This window comes from Lissotriton vulgaris, chromosome 12 (assembly GCF_964263255.1).
Source record: "Lissotriton vulgaris chromosome 12, aLisVul1.2, whole genome shotgun sequence".
Taxonomy (NCBI): Eukaryota; Metazoa; Chordata; class Amphibia; order Caudata; family Salamandridae; genus Lissotriton; species Lissotriton vulgaris.
The window spans coordinates 506,576,254-506,586,398 of NC_141700.1; the positions used below are offsets into that span (position 1 = coordinate 506,576,254).

Below are 10,145 nucleotides of genomic sequence, written 5' to 3' on the forward strand. Positions count from 1 at the left end.
CAAGTTAGCTATATACCCTATGCCATAGGGTATATAGCCATAGGGCCTATGGTAATAACAGCACACTCAGTCAAAACAAAAATGTACCAAGCTCGAGGTTTCAGGAGGATCACCATTCCCAATACAGTCGCTATTATTAGGCCACTGATGTGATCACAACACCATATTCCTAAACTTTTGCACAGCTCAACTGTGTGCAGAGAAAAGGAAATCATAGGAGAAAATTACGTCAATGTTATAATGTGTTGTAAATAGATTCCCAGACTGAAGTAGGTAAATTAGCAGGTTCTTTATTAAGCTGAGTAGCAGAACAAGAGCGGACTCTTCTCTGCAGCAGCAACCAGTAAACTGCCACAGAGCAGAACCCACAAGCATCAGAATACAAAGAACATTGAAGTGAATACATTCCTAACATGAAGCATTCTACATAAAGACTAGAGCGATAACAAACCTAATACAATGTACTACACATCTTCTTCCTTTCTTTCAAAAGATAACAAAAAAAACAAATAATACAAAAACAACAACAACAAAAAAATCAACAAACAAAATCTTGCCAATAAACAGGTGGTCTGCGGAGCCTTGAAGAGCGTACACTCGGCAAACCAGAAACAGGTAGATCCTGAGTACGGGGAACATCACTTAAGGAAACAGGAGCATCTCCCCCAGCAGGATTAGAAACCCGAGTTTGACATGCCATAGGAGAATGAGCAGCCAAAAGATAACCACTGGTAGTAGAAGAAGAAAAATCAGAAGTATCATTGAAACTTAAGCCACTTTGGGAAGAAGAATGAACATCATCAGTAGACGCATTCTTAAATATTTTGTACAGAGCTACTCTCCTAAAATTCCAACACTCACCATTGTTGAGAATAACACAATGATGAAGCACTTTTTTCACTTTAAAGGGCCTTTAAATTTTGATAAACCTCTTTGCACTCTACCACTTTTAACCTTAACCAAGTCTCCAACAAAGAAGGGAGAAGAACCAGTCACCAAAGAAGAAGAGGCAGATGTAGAAGAAGTGACAGAAGTAGAAGGAGTGGCAGCAGAAACCCCACCCTGGATCGCTAGTGAGGCAACCACTTGTTTCATCCAGGCTGGCATTATTTTTAAGCCGGGATCACGTCCTCTCATTATGTGAAAAGGTGATTTCTGACCATGAGCTAAAGGAGTCTTGCGATAAGCCCACAACATCTCATTGACCATCTTTCTAATAATACCACCACTACTAGAAGCCATTTGAATAATTCCCTTCACAACCTTATTAGCTCTTTTACACACCGCATTCCCCTGAGGATTATACAAGGAAGTACGGTGGCGTGATACGCCACACTCCTTCAAAAACCTTTGCATGTCCTTCGAGACTAGTTGAGTACCATTGTCAGTGATAATGACGGAGGGTAAACCCTCATCCTTAAATAGATTCCCTAGGAACCTAATAGTATTGTCAGTGGTAATGTCATTAGTGAAATGTACAACTAACCATTTATAAAACGTATCCACCACCACCATGGCACACCTGTCTCGCTCATTCAATTCCCCCATAGGACCGATAAAATCAAGACAAATAGTATGCCAAGGTAAGTCAGGACTTAGTATATGCGCCTCCACAGATTTCGGCCCCAACTTTACGCGCTTCTCACCTTCTCTGCACATGGCACAATTTTCCACCCACTCCACAACATAAGCATCAATGCCTGGCCACCAAAGGTGAATTTTAATGCGACGCTGTGTGAGAGTCTGACCCATATGGCCCTCATGAGCTAAAGCCAATAATTCCCCCCTAAGGCTAAAAGGAGGTATGAACTTCTCGCCTTTAAGTAAGATGTTATCATTGACGATGGAGAGATCGTCCAAAACTTTAATGAACGGCCTTACTGAGATGGAGACAGAACTCTCACGTCTAGAACCAAGTTTAACAAGCTTAAGAACCTCTTGAAGGGTATGATCATTGACCATCTCTCTGTCCCAGTCACTTGCTAAAAAGGCCCCTTCCCCAACAAATACAGCGTCCTCTACAGAAGCTATAGCAATGTCGTCCGTGCCCATAGAGACTTTAGAAGCATGAAAGGTACGCCAGTCCAACCATAATCTAGAGAGGCAATCCACCTGAACATTTTTCCAGCCCTGAATATACTCCACAGAATATTGAAATTCTTGAAGCCTTGCAAGTAATTTCATGAGTCTGGCAGAACCCTTACCAGCTCCACCCGGGGAAAGAACTTTAATCAGAGGCTTATGGTCTGTTCTAAGAACAAATTTCATACCCCAAAGATACGTCCTGAAGTACTCAACTGCCCACGAAGCAGCTAACGTCTCCCTCTCAATGACTGAATAGTTTTTCTCGGAATCAGTCAAAGTCCTCAAGGCAAAAGCAACAGTAAATTCTGACCCACTCTTTATTTGTGAGAGCATAGCGCCCAGACCAGTAGCACTTGTGTCTACAGTAACAATGGATTTGTTATGCACATCAAAAGGTGACAAGACATTGGCATTGCAAATTTCTTCTTTGATTGTATCAAAACACTCCTCATGTTGAACACTCCAAGTAAAGCCGACACCCTGCTTAAGTAAAGATCTCAAACAAGCAGTTTTATCCGAATTTTTTTTTTACAAATTTTGAGTAATACTCGATAAGTCCCATAAAGGAACGTAACTGGTCCTTATCTTTGGTTCGAGGAGCAGAGCGAATGGACTGACACAAATCTTTTTTTGGTGTAATACCCAAAGGAGTGATGGTATAGCCCAAGTAATCAACATGGTCCACAGAGAACAAGCATTTGTCCCTACGCAATGTGAGACCAGCAGAGGATAGTTTGTTTAGAACAACTCTAAGAGTTGAATTATGCTGTTCCACAGACTGACCGAAAATCAAAATGTCGTCTTGGAAATAAACAACATTCTCTACACCCTCAAATATGCCAGAAACCATTCTTTGAAACACGCTTGCTACCGAATTGAGCCCAAAAGGAAGCCTATTGAATTGAAAAGTACCCCAAGGAGTGATAAAAGCCGTCAAACTCTTAGAGTCTTTATGCAGATCAATCTGGTGGTAGGCACTTCGGAGATCCAGTTTTTAAAAAACTTGGCTCCTTTCAGCGTAGTCACTAGCTCTGCAATGTTAGGCAAAGGAAAGTGTCTGCCACCACGCATTGATTCAAGGACCTAAGTTCCACACAGAAGCGGAGTTTGCTGTCCGATTTCTTCGTGACGACAATCGGAGAAATCCAAGGAGGCCTCTACAGGTTCAATTACACCAGTTATTAACATATCATCAATGAGCTGTTTGACCTCATCCCTGACCACAATCGGGATTCGCCTAACCTTGTGTTGGACTGGAATAGAGTTTTTCTTTAAAATAATTTTGCGTGAGTACCCTTTGAGGCGACCCAAACTCTCTCCAAACACATTAGCAGCATTAGATACATTTGAACTTAACTCCATATCCTCGACAATCATCACCTGAGGGTCAGCACAGGGGTTAACAATGATACTAAGGTCGTACTGGTGAACCCAACCAAGAATAGCAGGATAAACCACAGAAACATAGACTTTCCCTTGAATTTCCCTCGTTGAAAATTTGATATTTGCTTCAAAATAACCAAGAATGTCCAAAGGTTCCCCTTGATAACCCCCAGGAGAGATATCTTTAGGCAGAAGTGGCCCTGTGCCCCACACCTCTATGTACAGATCATTGGGAATAATGGTATATCGTGAGCCAGAGTCCACCATTAATTGAACAGTTTTGTCATTTATATCAAATAAAGCTCTGGGTCTATTTTTCCTTTCAAGTTCATCATCATGAGAACAAGCATCCAAACCCACCACCAAAATGTTGTCATTTTCGCTAGACTCAGTACTAATATCTTCCACACATGCCACAGAGGAACGACCTTTACTCTTACAAAATCTGGCATAGTGACCAACTTTCCCACACTTTAGGCACTCCTGCTTGGCAGCAAAACAGAATTTTGAGTCAGAAGTGTGACCAGCACTGCTACACCTATTACACTGTCTAGCAGCATATGCTCTGCCAGGATTATGGGACTTTACAGACACAATTTTTTTATTAACAAACTTTTTGTTCTTGACAGCGCCAACCTCGCTCTGGTCCTCGTCCGTCGAGTCACGTAAGGACACTTCCCTGACATCGTTTGAAACAACCCTTTTTTCGAGATCCTTCATGCAAACCTCAGACTGCTCGACAATTTTTGCTAGGTCAATAGCGGTTTGTAAGTTCTGTTTTTTTGCTTCCCATAAACGCTCTTGGATTTTTTATTGTTGCACTGGACTATGAGTTGATCTCTAATCAACTCAGTCAGTCATGGTCCCAAACTTACACTTGACTGACATTTCACGAATGACTCTTGGTATAAAACTTGTACCTATTCATAACCAAGTTTTCCTCTTTTGCATATCTAATCTCTAGTCGAGAAATAGCTTCCTTGTATTCATCTAGAGGAGCTTGTGCGCCAGCTTGGAGAACCTGTGGTAAACACTTAAAAACACGTTGACCTTCCTTGCCCTATGAGCTCAAGAGAAGTGCTTTTTTCCGCTTAGAAGAGTATTCCTGCGCATCTAATGCATCTAAATAATTTTCGAACATGGGAAACCAGTCCTCCCAAGATATACTGGGTTGACCAGGATTCGGAAGGAAACTAGGCGGAAGCACCACAGAACAGTTCTGAGCCATTGTTAGTTCTGACATTATCAGATGGAAAACAAAAAAAAAAAATGAACACAGGAAACTAAACAGTAAAATAAAAAACAAGTTTTTAAAAAAAAATGTATCCACAGTACCTGACACTCGATGAGAAGATATGGTTACACTCCTCAAAGCACAACTGTTACACAACGTTCCAGTGATACACTAGTGGTGTGTGTATTGCCGAAGGAGGCACAAAATATTTAAATTGAATGCACACAAGGCGTGCGCATCGCCGTAGATAGGCAAGTGAGATGGTGAAAGTAGTCCTTGAAGAAAACAAAACTGGTTGCGTTGCTGGAGGCAAATACAGTGGGTTGCTGAAGCAACCAAGATGGCTCCCTGACCCACCGTGTTCCTGCTGCGTAAGAGTGATGACTCTGTCATGTTGCGTCCTACGCTGCGTAGACGATCGCTAGTCTGCTTACATTGAGAACGCTGGAGACGAACGTCATGCAGCTCTTCACTAACTCCTCAGAACATTCCACGACGTCATCAGTAGCACTGAGGAATGCGGACAGGACGGAGCAAGCAGCGGAATGCAAGGTGGACAGGACGGAGGAAGCAGCGGCCAAAACCCAGGCTGAAGACAAGTAGATCCAACACGCCTTGCAAACACACGCAGTGCAGAGTAGACGAACAGAAGAGACAGTCATAAGAAAGTCCACTCACAGCAGTAAGTCTTTGTTAAACACAGTTATACGTTAAAATGAGGCATTTCCATAGGTCACAATCCATTCACTTTTTAAAGTCACATAAGAGTAACGCTGGTGACACGCTCACCTTGAAATGAGATGACCATAGAAACGAAGGTAACGGCAACAGTGTGCCTCAATGTTGCCCGCTCTCGTTTTAAAATGTAGAAGGCATCAATGGGTTCAAGTAATCGTCGCCAAAAAGTTGTTGTAAATAGATTCCCAGACTGAAGTAGGTAAATAAGCAGGTTCTTTATTAACCCCTTTTGTGCTGCGTCGGGGCGTTGGCCGACGGCAGCACTACCTCCCCAGTGCTGCGCACGACCATTGGACGTCCATTCAGCACTAGTTCCAATGGACAGCGCAGCACTGGGGAGGGATGTTTACGAGCATCTATGAGGTTAAGCTGAGTAGAAGAACAAGAGCGGACTCTTCTCTGCAGCAGCAACCAGTAAACTGCCACAGAGCAGAACCCACAAGCATCAGAATACAAAGAACATTTAAGTGAATACATTCCTAACATGAAGCATTCTACATAAAGACTAGAGCGATAACAAACCTAATACAATGTACTACACAATGCAAGTGAATATGTTTTTAAAACACTATTACCAGTTTGCAAACAATTTGCATCAAGTCTAAAAACGCTAACACAGGTTCACCTTCTGTACAAGATATGCTGGACGCCAGTGAGACTGTGGCTAACCAAACTCCTAAGTGGCAGTTTAGGCTGGTTTTTAACTCCTTAAGGGAGGCAACCAAAGGTAATTTAGTTGGGAACAAGTTCACTTTTTTAGGGAGAGAGAGCGATTTGTGATATACCTTTTCTTGTAAATTGGGAATTTTTAGTTGATGCGATGATTACTCCCTCACAGCTTAGTTTCATTCTGAAATGACCCGTTTTTGCTCAAGGTAGGTAGTGGTGCTCAGATGTGCCGTATATGCGATCCAGGTGGTCTATATGGGGGATTTTACTTACAAATCTCAAACTCGAACTATTCTTTCGTAGTCGGAGTGCAGAGGGCCATTCATGGTTGCTTGTTGTATTGGATGTTGTTACTATATTTGCCCGCTCGCTACACTTTGCGTTATGTTCTGTCGTTAAACGCAGTCGAATGGTAGAGTCCAACTCAAACTTTTGTATCTTTCATTGACACGCTTTTCGGCTTACTTTTATGGCTTAACTGCCTCGAGATGCCAAAACACCATATCCGCAAACAAAAATATGAGCAATGTGCAAATGTTTCATATGGCGACACTACTCAGCCACCAGCATAGCACAGAACGGCCCTAGCTGTCAAAACCGCCTCAGCTCACAGAAAATGTACATGGCAACATTAGGAGAATTGCACAGCAAGAGCATAGCACCCAGGAGTCCGAATAATCCGGGCAGGATCTCAGCATCCCCAGCTCCCAGCGACTGCACAGCCACAAAAAGCCAACAGAACACAGTTGTGATTGTGACTAGAAGCAACAGTTCAGCATATCTCCAAACTTTGCGTCTTAATGAAAGCCCCACGCGTGCACTGAATAGTCCCAGCAAAGCCCCTTGCATTGCATAGTCCTAAACACAACAGATCAAAACATGTATCCCATCTGACAGCACTGCCGCCTGCACACACCTGCTCCCGCCGACCCTTTTCAGCTTGTCGATAAGGCCGTTACAGGTCACTCGTCACCTTCGCTTAGCAACGGTCACTTCCTGTTCCAGCAACTAGACTTCCGCTTCCGGTTTCAGCGACATCTGGGAGATGAAGTTTCCCTTCTCTGCTATGAACAAATGCAGGTATAGGGTCAGCGCGTTATCACGAACTATGGTTACAATGCATTTTAGTCGTGTATCTCTGTTCTAGACTATCGCAGGAGACAATTGTAATTGCATCTATGTACCTTTTACTACCCCTGCCGAGGCGTCAAAGCGCTTTACGCCGGGAAGCACGCTGTAGAGGCATAGAGTTAAAACTGTAAGCGTGACGACGAGTAGTTACTGAACCAGGTGGGTAAACGTGCACACTTTAACACACCGAATTTCTTCACCTAATTTTAAACAAAATTGTGTCTTTTGTTAATTTCTGAAGCATTAATCTACAAAATGTTACGATTGAAAGTTAACTCGTGTTACATGTAGAAAGCATTAGCGGTGGTCGAGCCAACACATAAACCGGGCGAGCCAGAGCCTAGCTTGGTTCTAAGAATCTGTGCACGAGCAGAGTCTTAAAATGGTTAGCATGTAGATCGTACAACAAACATACAAGTGTACGCCAAAGTGTCCTCAAAACTCAAAAAAAGTGTATTTCAATAACACCAAGAAGCGTTTCACCTTAGTACATTAAATTATATCACTCCATTGAGAGGCATGTACTAAAAGTGATCGTTTTTCTCGGTTTTTGTACCAGCTGCAGAACTATCCATATGATGTTGCACGCTCCCTCTTTTGCAAAATCAACTCGGAGCTTCATGTGGAATAAGGGCTTCCCAGGCATTGCCCTAACAAAGTGCTTCAAGTCAACCTTGGAAGGCGGAATTTGAGGCAATAGACTTAGAATAACACTTCAGGGCGTCCCACTTAGTGGTTGTCAATGAGTGGTGGTGGAACATCTAAGGAAGCTCTACTCACGCCTCTGTGACAATGGGCACTTCAAGGTACATCAATCCATCATTTGCTCTACAGAGGTGGATTGCAATTGACACTTCCGGCGACGACCAAAGTGGTAATCCAGATATGGAGGTCCACCTTGAGACGCAAGAGTTGGCAAAACATTCTGACGCTTCAGACCCCAGTGTGGGCGGGCGGTTTGCTGAGACAAGTGTCTGAGTTGGAAGGATTCCAGAAATGGGATGCCATAGGCATCTCTACTCTGGAAGTCTTACTAGAGGGCAAAATACGTAAATCCTACCAGACCCTACACAGGGATTACGACCTTCACCACAGTGCTGTTGTCATAAAACGCTTTATTCGGTATGCAATGCACAACCATATAAGCAGTTACAAATACACCTATTAAAATCATCACAAGTGCATGAATATTGATAAAATTGACAAGTTGTTAATAATAATAAAATATAAGACAAAACGTCTGACTCTCGCAGGCTAGGCTGATTTTTTTTCCCTTGTGAAAAGTCCAGAACAGTTCTAAAGTCAGAAGAGTTAGGGAAATAGCGAACACTCTTCTCAGAAGGGCTCTAGTGCAAAATAGCTCAAATAAAGTGCTTGGTTCATTCTGGGCTCATCGAAGTGCTCTTAGATGACTTTAAAAAATACAAGACAGTTCTGAATTCAAACGGATTAGAGAAATAATAAACATTCATATCAGAGGCCCTTTTGTGGAAATAGCTCAAATAAGATGCTTAGTTCAATCTGGGATCCTCTAAGTGCTTTTGGTTGGTTGTAGAAAGTATAGAATCACCAAGATTACGCCATAGGGAGCCCTACGTGATCTAGAAGCTACAATATACAAATTTCGCTGGATATTTCACTTAAAAACCAGGATAGAATTCATTACAAATTTCCCACTACAGCTTATTTTCAAAGGAGTTGAATACAGTTTAAGATAACTTCCTAAAGTGCATTTTTAAACATAATTTAAAATACTTCACTAATATATTAGCTGCATCATTTAACAGTATTTTTAAAATAAGATTGGTCTCGGGCTATAGGTTGGTTCGGTGCCTCACACAAAATTTTAAAAACCTTGCCATATTTATAGCTATAAGGTCTGAATCCAGCCTTTGAAGAGCCAGAAGAGCTGGGCGACCGTGTCGCAAACCCATAGTTTTCAGCATTGGTGTCAGCCAGCGTTTTCTGGGTTCGGCATAAAATTTACAGAATAACATCACTTGATGGAGCGACTGCCTTGAAATACCATCACAAGGACATTAAATTAGCTGCTTAGACCAATCATTTGTAGACGGAAAAGTTAAAAAGCGATGAAAGATATTTAGTCTGAATCTCGTCAAGAAGAATATGTCAAAGGTAGATAACTTCATGGTTAAGTAAGGCTGGATAGTATCTATCGTTTGGATTAGCAATGAATGCTGTACAGATAATTTGTTAACTTCAATAGACAATCGGAGATCCGCTAGATGGTTTAAGCATTCTTGAGATCCTGGCCATTTCTAAATGATTGTGATAATAATTCTGGAGACCCAGATCACATAAGAACATCTTAACATACTGTAACCATGGAATCTTATGGACATGTTCCAACTTTACACAATCTAACGCAATTGCCTGAGTGAACGTTAGTTTGTTAGATGTCCAGATACAGTGCCATAGCAGGACTGGTTGCATCTGGATAATGTCCGAAATTTAGGGGATACCCAGTTCTGTGTGGCAACTGTATTTTGAGGTACTTTGCGGTACTGCGAGTAGAAAACGTAGGAAGCTATTTTCAACCTTTTGGATAATTTCAGACTGCATGTGCCCCCATTCCCCAGCCCCGTAGATGGCAGTGCTAACACATTTAGCGTGATAAATTTGGAGCATCTCTTTAGGGGATCTTTTTCCAAGCCTCTGTGTAAACTCGACTAAGGCCATTGTAGTTTTCAAAAACTGGAGTTTTCTGACCTCTATTGCCCTTTTCCAGGTGCCCTTTTCATCTATAACCACTCCCAGGTAGGGGTAAGTTGGAGTGTGATCAATCCTGCAATTGGTTAAATAAATGTTGTTTCCCTTTCGTAGCTTTTTACCAGACGTCCTTATGAAGGTCTTTTTTTATATTGATTTTTAAATCTAGGTGTGA

At 42.1% G+C, this 10,145-nt stretch overlaps 1 protein-coding gene across 1 annotated transcript in view; it reads right to left on the reverse strand.

The window, feature by feature from the left end:
- The window catches only part of ENKD1 (enkurin domain containing 1), a 126,403-nt gene extending 119,275 nt beyond the window's left edge, over positions 1-7,128 (reverse strand). The window contains exon 1 of the mRNA XM_086946481.1: positions 7,026-7,128. The gene's annotated coding sequence lies outside the window, so the exon portion shown is untranslated. The remainder of the gene's footprint in view (positions 1-7,025) is intronic.
- Positions 7,129-10,145: the final 3,017 nt, after the last annotated feature.